Source organism: Rhinolophus sinicus, linkage group LG01, assembly GCF_036562045.2.
Source record: "Rhinolophus sinicus isolate RSC01 linkage group LG01, ASM3656204v1, whole genome shotgun sequence".
In the NCBI taxonomy this organism is placed as follows: Eukaryota; Metazoa; Chordata; class Mammalia; order Chiroptera; family Rhinolophidae; genus Rhinolophus; species Rhinolophus sinicus.
Window position 1 is genome coordinate 71,701,442 of NC_133751.1, and position 10,771 is coordinate 71,712,212.

At 37.2% G+C, this 10,771-nt stretch overlaps 1 pseudogene; it reads left to right on the top strand.

The window, feature by feature from the left end:
- Nucleotides 1–3,062: 3,062 nt before the first annotated feature.
- LOC109434571 (large ribosomal subunit protein eL15) lies at nt 3,063–3,667 on the top strand (annotated as a pseudogene).
- The last annotated feature ends 7,104 nt before the right edge of the window (nt 3,668–10,771 follow it).

Below are 10,771 nucleotides of genomic sequence, written 5' to 3' on the forward strand. Positions count from 1 at the left end.
GCATGGCAGTCAACGTTCCTTGCCTTTATAGTTGTATTTTGTACATTTTGGATTTCTTTATAAAAGAACATAGACTCTTTTTTTTTTTTTTTTTTTAAGATTTTATTGGGGAAGGGAAACAGGACTTTAAGGGGAACAGGGCTTTTTTGGGGAACAGTGTGTACTTCCAGGACTTTTTTCCAAGTCAAGTTGTTGTCCTTTCAATCTTAGTTATGGAGGGTGCTGTTCAGCTTCAAGTTGTTGTCCTTTCAGTCTTAGTTGTGGAGGGCGCAGCTCAGCTCCAGGTCCAGTTGCCGTTTGCTAGTTGCAGGGGGCACAGACCACCATCCCATGTGGGAGTCGAACCGGCAACCCTGTGGTTGAGAGGATGCACTCCAACCAACTGAGCCATCCGGGAGCTCAGCAGCAGCTCAGCTCAGGGTGCCGTGCTCAATCTTAGTTGCAGGGGGCGCTGCCCACCATCCCTTGCGGGACTCGAGGAATCCAACTGGCAACCTTGTGGTTGAGAGCCCACTGGCCCATGTGGGAATCGAACCGGCAGCCTTCGGAGTTAGGAGCATGGAGCTCTAACCACCTGAGCCACCCGGCCGGCCCCAAGAACATAGACTCTTGATAGTGGATGGGGGAGGGGGGTTCACACAGTGTGAGGGATATAAATGATAAACATCTAAGTATTACTTTGTCTTGTGCACCTGAAACTAATAAAATTAAAAATAAAAAAAAAGAACATACTCTTGAACTTTTGTAGTTTTTAGTGCACTTAACATTAGCTTAAGACATACTTTTAGATGGGGGTGGTAGATGAGGGTAAAGGGGATCAAATATATGGTGATGGAAGGAGAACTGACTCTGGGTGGTGAACACACAATGGGATTTATAGATGATGTAATACAGAATTGTACACCTGAAATCTATATAACTTTACAAACAATTGTCACCCCAATAAACTTTAATTTTTAAAAAAGACATACTTTTAATCAAGTAGAACAGAAACTATTATGATTGGCATTCATATAAGCAGAGACTATCGCAGTATTTAGTATATGAAATATTTTTAATATGTACACATCTCTCTGTCAGTGTAAAACCTCAGTGACTGTGTGTTCATCAATTAAGAATATACAAGCTTGGGCCGGCCTGGTGGCTCAGATGGTTAGAGCTCCATGCTACTAACTCCGAAGGCTGCTCGTTCAATTCCCAGTGGGCTCTCAACCACAAGGTTGCCAATTTGATTCCTCGACTCCCGCAAGAGACAGTGGGCAGCACCCCCTGCAACTAAAATTGAACATGACACCTTGAGCTGAGCTGCCGCTGAGCTCCTGGATGGCTCAGTTGGTTGGAGAGCATCATCTCAACCACAAGGTTGCCGGTTCAACTCCTGCAAGTGATGGTGGGCTGCGCCCCCTGCAACTAGCAACGGCAACTGGACCTGGAGCTGAGCTGCGCCCTCCACAACTAAGACTGAAAGGACAACAACTTGAAGCTGAATGGTACCCTCCACAACTAAGATTGAAAGGACAACAACTTGACTTGGAAAAAAGGCCTGGAAGTACACACTGTTCCCCAATACAGTCCTGTTCCCTTTCCCCAATAAAATCTTTTTTAAAAAAAATTCATTAAGGAACTTCTATATAAAAAAAAGAATATACAAGCTTCAGCTGCCCAGATGACTAAATTGGAACTTTTCTCCTGCACGTGTATATATGTCAAATTGTCAGCATGACAAAGTGACAGATAGTATTTTTGTATTTTTAAAAACAAATTTGTTACATATAATTTTTTTTATTATTTCCTTGGTGCAGATCAATTTTTAAACTCATAGGCAGTTATCTTTACAGGTATAAACTATGAAGTGTCAGTGTTCACTGGGATGGTACCACGGAGCAGTGAAAGTCAGAATTCAATGAAAGCACTGAAGGAACAGAGTTCTCTGCTTTGTCTTAAAAGTGTCAATTTGTAGTTTTAGTGTTAACTGAGCAACAGTGTCTATAGATACATTTTATACTAAGGATAGGCTAAAATCAACACATCAAAACCACAAATTTGCAGAAGAGTGGGATTAAGTACAAGCGGATTTGGCTTATAATACATAATTGATTTTTATTAACTGCTTTTGCCCATATAAAAATGCTGACATTTACAGGGAACCTGGCCACCTTTACAATTATGACAGAAAGTACCAGGAGAATGCCAGAAGATAATGTGCAAGCAATACTGGGTATCTCTGACAAAGTATTTCTCAAAAGAGACAACAGATCTATTGTTAACATTAAAGAAATTTAACATATTTGTGGAATTAGAACAATTGGGTTTTAAATTTGGGCCAGTCAAGAGTCTAGGTGATTAACATATAGACCACCCCTGAATGAGACTAATTTGTCTTTTAAATTGACTGCCTTAATCAGTTTTATTAAGTAATCTCCAAATTTTAAAGTAAAACATGCTGCTTATGAGAGACTTAGGACTTTGATAAACCAATGGAGTGTTTATTGACAGTTAAAAGGGATTTTCAGTTTTGACTTGTTTCTTGATAAAGTTGTTAATACATTAGAGAATACAAATGAATGGAATAAACTAAATGAGACCTAAGAATTGGCCTTGGATTTTAAATATTTAATTTGTTCCTATAAACCTTGTCAATAAAAATAATAAATAAAATAAAATAAAGAATATGGATTCTAGAATAAGACTGATTTCACAGCTTGTTCTGCCACCTAAAAGGTTGTGCCTCAATTTCCTCATCTGTAAAATAGGAATTAACATTGGACCCATGTGATTGAGTTTTTGTACCTATTACATGAGTTAATTCCTGAAACTTAGGACACTACCTGGCATATCATAAGCACTATATAAATTTTGTTTAACTAATTTTTATTATCACCTACATTGCCTTCTGTGTGGCTATGCTTTATTATTTTTTTTCCTGATGATTTTGTCCCATGTGTTCATAATTTCATATATGTCTGTCAACCAGATGTTCCAATTTATGGTTTGGAAAGTATGTTCCATCAGGTAGTAGAAAGGCACTTTGTTTTCTGGCTGTGGCCGTCAAGTAAGCCAAGATGGGCATTTACAAGTACATCCAGGAGCTATGGGGGAAGCAGCAATCCGATGTAATGTGGGTTCTTCTCAGGGTGCGCTGCTAGCAGTACCGCCAGCTCTCTGAGTTCCACAAGGCCCTCCGCCCCACCAAGCCCGACAAATCACGCAAGCTGGGATACAAGACCACGTAAAGTTAGGTCATCTTCTATCAGATTTGTGTGCGCCATAGGGGCCACAAATGCCCAGTTCCTAAGGGTGCAGCCTATGGCAAGCCAGTCCATCACGGTATTAACCAGATGGTTTCCTCGAAGCCATCAGTCCATTGCCGTGGAGCCAGCTGTGGGGCTCTGAGAGTCCTGAATTCTTACTGGGTTGGTGAAAATTCTGGGTACAAATTCTTTGAGATTATCCTCACTGATTCATTCTATAAAGCTATCAGACGGAATCCTGACACCCACTGGATCACAAAACCAGTCCACATGCACAGAGAGATGCAAAGCTGACATCTGCAGGCCGCAAGAGCCATGGCGTTGGAAAGGGCCACAAGTTCCACCATTCTGTTAGTGGTTCTCACCGTGCAGCTTGGAGAAGGCACAATACTCTCCAGCTCCACTGTTACCGCTAATATGAGTAATGTTTGTAAAATTCTTACCTAGTAAACAATTAAATACAGTCATGTCTGCTTAAAAGTGTTCTTTATCTGTTAAAACTAGTAGACTGCAGAGTCTTTCATGAATGCATTGTCAAATTATGAAAGTTAAAGTGCAATAATGTTTGAAGAATAAATGATGGTGTTATCTTGTTTCTCATAAGACAAATACTTTTGTTTTTGCTTTACTCATTAGTGAGTTTGTATGTCAGTATTTAAAATGCTGTTTGGTATAACAGGTACAAAATAAATTCTGTGGAAGAGGAGTGCAAAACTACTATATATATATATATATATATATATATATATATATATATATATATATATATATTATATCAAAATTAAAGAAAACATATTTCTGAATTAGTACCACTGTTCAATTTCCCTAAACTCAAATGCTAGCTGCAGAGTCCCCCAGTGGGAAATACCTCCTGATGTCTCTTCGTCCCTAGCACTCTGCTCCTCTTCTGTGTCCCCATAAAAGATACTTTAAGATACTTTAGCTCAAAATCAAGTCTCAAGTGTCAAACAATGAATATGTGTTTTTTAATGCCACAAAAGGATATTCAGCAAGCTGATCCAAGTTCCTTTGCTTTTAGAGCATGCACTCTGCCCAAATTAATGAGGCTTCTTAAACTCCACTGTCATTTTCATTTTGGCTCTGCTTGGGATAACAATACTTCTGGCCATTAAAAAATAATTTTCAGAAATACTCTTATTGTAGCAGAGATCATTGTTACTTTAATATATAATAAGCCAGTCTATTCAGTAAGTCACATGGGATTCATTACTTTTCACTTAGTGCTTTCATTATTCAAAATATTGAAAGAAGGTATAAGCCTTATTATAAGAGGTAACATTTTCAGCTATCCATTGCTGTGTAATAAACCATCCCAAAATGGTAATGACTTATAATAACAGCCATGTTAGTAACTCTCGTGTTTCTGCAGGTTGACTAGAATCAGCTAGACGGTTCTTCTGTTCCATAGGATATTGACTGGGTCTGCAGTTGTCTGGGGTCTCACTGCACTGGGACGTCCAAGAAAGGTCACTCTGAGGCTGGCAGTTGGTACTTGTACTGGTTGTCCACTGGGGACTTTTCTTGGGTTATAAACCGAAGCACCTCAGGTTTCAGGCTACTGATAGCATGACAGCTGGGTTTTCAGAATGAACATCACAAGAGTGTGTGTTTCAAGAGGAAAGAAATGGAAACTATTAGTCCTCTTAAGGCTTGGACTCAAAAGTCCCAGAACATTTTGTTGGTCAAAGGTATCACAAGAGAAGCTCAGATTCAAAGAGGGGGGGTATACAGACAGTCCCTGACAGACAATCGTTCAACTTATGATTTTTTAACTTTATAAAGGTGCAAAAGCAATATGCAATCAGCAGAAACTGTACTTTGAATTTTGATCTTTTCCCAGGCTAGAAATATGTAGTACAATACTCTCTTGTGATAATGGACAGCAGCAGCAAGCCACAGGTCCCAGTCTGCCATGAAATCATGAGGGTAAACAACTGATACTCATCTGTGTCTCCTACTTCTGGTAAGAAGAAAAAGAGGAAGGCACTTACTTAAGATGAAATGCAAGACAATTACCCAACTGTGGGCTAATGTAAGTGTATTAGCCCTGACCATATTTACCATAGGCTAGGCTAAGCTGTGATGTTTGATAGGTTAGGTGTATTCAATGCATTTTTGATTTACAATAATTTTAATTTATGATGTTTACCAGGACATAATCCCATTGTAAGTTGAGGCATATCTGTAACTCTATCTCTTCCTGTGAGGCGTGGCCACAGTGCAAGAGTGGAGGAACTGGAGGGGCCATCTTCGGAGATTGGCTATCATGATAACCAAAACCCTCCTCTTCCCCCACAGATTTCTTATCTATTGATGTATAACAAATGGAATTAAGAGAGTAGTTCCAAAGACAAAATAAATTGTGAATAATGTCTCTGAATTTTATTGAAAGAGAATGGAAAAATATGATCTTGAAATCAGAACATTGGGGTTCTAATCCAGGTTCTATAATTTATAAACTAAGGTGACCTAGAACAATTCAAACAATTCATCTAAACTGATTATCTCATATTATTTTCTTACAAGATCATACTAAGAAAAAACAGGCAAGGAGCAGGCCCTGCGAAAGAAAATAAAAGAACTGATAAACGGCCAATATGTAACTTTCAAAGAAAAAATTATTAATCAGATTTAGGAAGACAAACTCAGTGTCTCGATATAGTCCCAGGATACTGTCAGGATCCTCTGACAGTTATCATAACCACAAAACATAAAAGCCACATCGTTGGTTTAGTCCCCATGTAAAGTCAAAGAAAAAAGGCAAAAGGCACTAGGACAGACTGACTAATTGGGATGCAGGCCTGGGTCAGACAACAGCAGAGTTAAAGACATTAGTGTCGTTCTTCTGGTCTCTCTGCTTCCTTATTCAGATTTTCAGAATTAGTAAGCAACTCTAAATTTAAAAACTTTAACCCTAGTTCCACATCAAAACTGCCTGTGGAACTTAAAAAAGCATAAGTTCACATTGTGTATACTATCCCTCCTATCTGGAACACCCTTTTCTCCTGGTTAATTCCAATTTTACTTTTAAGTCTCCGCTCAGAAGTTACCTCCTCCCAAAGGGCTTCCAGAGACTCTTCAGCCAGGTTAGATTCTGTATCTCTCCTTTGTGTTCCCATAGATTTACTAAATATGTCCTATTTTCTTCCTCTCTCTTTCAGTATACTGTGAAGCTAATGAATTCCTAAGACCTAGCACAGTGTCACTATCTTCCACAACCTAGATAGATGATAGATGATAGATAGATGGATGGATGGATGGATGGATGGATGGATGGATGGATGGATAGATAGGGAGGGAAGAGGGAAGGGAAGAAAGAAAAAGAAAGAAAGAAAGAAAGAAAGAAAGAAAGAAAGAAAGAAAGAAAGAAAGAAAGAAAGAAAGAAAGAAAGAAAGAAAGAAAGAAAGAAAGAAAAGGAAAGAGAGAGAGGGAGGGAGGAAGGAAAGTAGGAGGGAAGGAGGGAGGAAGATCACAGGCTCAGTTTCTTTGTACCATCTACAATACACACATACACACACATTTACAACCTAGCCCCCTGCCAAGAGATTCTAAATCAGTGGACATATGTTTTTAAAGATTCTAATCTTGAAGTATAGTCAGGATTGATATTTATTGCTTTATGTTTGACAAGCACAACAGTCAGCTTATACAGGCACAAAAATCCTATATTGATCCAAATGCTGGGCATGAAATCCAAGGGTAGGAATATTATGTGTTTCTCCTGGGCCAGGTATGGAAACTGAGGGAAATAGCTAATATTTTTTGATCACTTATTATATGTCGAGCACCGTTCCAAATGTCTTAAGTATATTTTATTTTCACTGTAACAACAACAGCCCTAGCTTATGATCTCTATTTTGACTGATGAGGAAACTGGGGAATGGTACAGACAAAATAAGTAATTCAGGTCCAGTAGCAGGTAGACTCTGTACACAATTGTAATGAGAGCAGCATAAGGACTGTATCCCTTTAGCTTTCTCTGTAGACTGTAAAGCACAAGACTATACATAGTTTGATGTTCAATACATATTTATCATCAGCATCACAGGGCTTATGTTGTTTCCTCTTATAATCAGAAAACATACAAATGTGTATTTGTATGTACAAAAACCATTAAAACAGTAAGCAGATATTTAACTACAGTGCTACCAGTGGGGTTGGAAAGATGGCAGAAAATGGAACATGAAATAATATAGAGAAAGTAAGGATTGAGTTAAATTTTCTAAGCAATAGGTGAGATATTTTCAAGAACACCCAGGTGGGTGCTCTTTACTTCCCATCAAAATCCAGTATCAAGGGCAAGTTTATGGTGTGCAACTTGTGGGGTTGCATAGGACTCATGCTTAAAAGGCATCTCTTGGTTTAATGCTCTCTGTCACTATCTTTTTTTTTTTAATTAAAATTTATCGGGGTGACAATGATTAGTAAAATTACATAGGTTTCAAGTGTACAATTCTGTAATACATCATCCATACATCACATTGTGTGTTCACCACCCAGAGTCAGTTCTCCTTCCATCACCATATAATTGACCCCGTTTACTCTCATCTACCACCTCTCTCTCCCTGGTGTCACTATTTTGAAAATTTTGATGATTTTTTAATAAAGAACCACCCAATTTCATTTTATATTTTTTCCAGAAAATTATGTGGATGGTCCTGTTCAGGAGGTTCTGTAACGCCCCTCATTTCAGAGCAATACGTAAAGGAGACATTTTGTAATAGATGGCTACAGCCAACACACTGGCAAAAATGAGGCAGTGGCTTAAATATCTGTAATAACAAATGAAAAGAGAATTGTTAGACTCTGAAATACAGATGGGGTCTTAGAAATCCTTGTAATTAGTATATCAGTCTTAAATCACTGGAGCGACAAGACAGACATGAAGCAGATTAGATCAGCAGGTACTGGCCCAGCATGGAATACAGAAGTGGATCAATGGACAGCAGCAACAAGGACAGTGAAATAACAGTCATGGGTAAATATCAGGACAATATCCTTAGCAGGAGTTGCACAGTATTTTTTCAAAGCCTCTGGAAAAATAGTCAGTAATAAATATGAAAGGGTATACATTTTTCTGGATATCATTTTAACTGTGTTTATGCTTAAATGAACTGCTAGTAATATCTATATAATTAATTTCATGATGTGAGTTCACTTGTTCTAAATTAATCATTTTTGATGTCTTTGTAAATGACTGAGACAGAAGAAGCTCTTCCAGAATTGTTAATTACAGGAAAGTAACTAGATATTCGTGCTGACACTCTTGTTGCTCAGAAGGAAGAGATGAGGCAAGATAATATGAATGATACCATGAAGACTTGCTCCTGTATAAGTGAGCTAGCTGCTTAGGGCATTCACTGGGAAGGGGAAGGGGCTCATAATAATGTCTAATATTTGAGTGCTTTATATGCATTACTTGTTTAATTTCTTTAAGAGCTCTATGAGGCAGATACTATTTCAATCCCCACATTATTGATGGAGAAATTGAGGTACAGATGGGTTACATTATATCCTCAGGATCATAGAGTTAAGCCATTTTCTAATCAAGGATCAAATAGATGGAAACATTAAGGAAAATATAATTTATATATTTACATATGTGTGTGGGGGTGTTTGATGACATACATCCAGACTTATACCCATGAGTATGACTCTAGTGCAGTGCTCGGACACACTGCTTCACGCTGCACTATTTGTTCTTTCACAGGTGGATGCCTTACCACCAGAACTCATCATACTTATCCTCCTGAACACATATGAACTAGTTCATTAGTTTAAAAGACTATCCTCTTCCCACTGAATTAGAATATTCACATGCAAAAAAAATATGAAGATAAAAAAATATGAAGATAAAAATTTTGTACTATATGCAAAAATTAACTCAAAATGGGTCATGACCTAAACATAAAATCTAAAACTATAAAACCTCTAGGAAAAAAAAAAAACTTGGTAGTGACCTTTCATTAGATAAAGATTTCTTAAATAGGAAACAAATAGCTCAAACTCTTTTAGAAAATTGATAAATTGAACTTTATCAAAATTAAAATATTTTACTCTTCAAAACGCACTGGTAATAAGACAAGCCACAAACTAGGAGAAAATATAAACATGTATCTAGAATATATAAAGAACTCTTACACACAATAATTAGAAGATAAGCAAATAGTCAAAAAATAATGGGTAAAATATTTGAACTCACACTTCCCTAAAGATTTAGATAACTAGTAAGCACATGAAGGATGCTTAATATTATTAGTAACTGGGAGATAGAAATTAAAACTTAAAATACCACTAACCCTCACTAGACTGATTACATTAAAAACTGCCAAATACCAAGTTTTGGTGAGGATGTGGAGCAACTGGAACTCTCATATACTGGCACTGGGAAAGCAAAATAGATATTTTTTGCTTTTAGTCACTTTAGAAAACAATTTGGCAGTTGTTTGGTTACACTAAGCATACATACAACCCAGAAATTCCACTTCTAGAAGTTTACCCAAGAGAAATGAAAACTTATGTCCACACCAAGACTGTTTCATAACAGGTTCACTCATAACTGCCAAAAAACTGGAAAGAACTCAAATGTTCAATAACTTGTGAATGCATAAATAAATATCCATACAAGAGAATACTATTCAGCAATAAAAATAAACTACTGATACCCACAAGACCATAGATGAATTTCAAAAGTGGTTATGTTCTGTGAGAGAAGCCAGACACAAAAGCCCTCAACTCTACAGTCCCATTCATACACAATTCTTAGGGAGGCAGACTAACAGATACAGAAAACAGTGAGTGATGGCAGAAGTACAGGAGAGGATTGATTGGAAATGATCATAAATGAAGGAACTCTTTGGTACAATATAAATATCTGTATGATGACTGTGGTGGCTGAGTAAGTGTACATATTTGCTAAAAATAATTGAATTGTACACTTAAATAAATTTTAATTGTGCAAATTACACCTCAACAAAGCTGACTTTTAAAAGCATCCTTAATAAAAAATGCAGCAAATTTGTTGAACAGCTACATCATACAGAGTTTTGCACCTAAGTAAGATTATTTTTGTATTAATATCTTTTTCATTCATCTGTAAGTTTTGTCAGGGTAGTTGCTTGCCCGTTTATTGTTGCCAGTACCTTTTTAGAATCACATAAATTATTTAACAAGTATTTTCTGATGAAGCATCTTTGTTTTGAAACATGTTTCAATTAATCACACAGACTAGATTCCATAAAGGTAAAATATTGTTTTTGCACTGCCAGCATTTAATCGGTATATGCGGTGAAGGGAGAGAGGACTTCTTGATTTCCATGTATAGGATATTGAAGTCATTTCATCCCTTCAGGACACTCACTGGTGGCAACAATTACTGCTGCCCAGATAAATTTAGCAAAATCTTAGATGTTTACATTCATCTTGATTTATTGTTTGGTACTTGTGGATAAAAATTTGCCTACTAACTTCGTTTCATTCAAAAACTCACCTTTTTGAT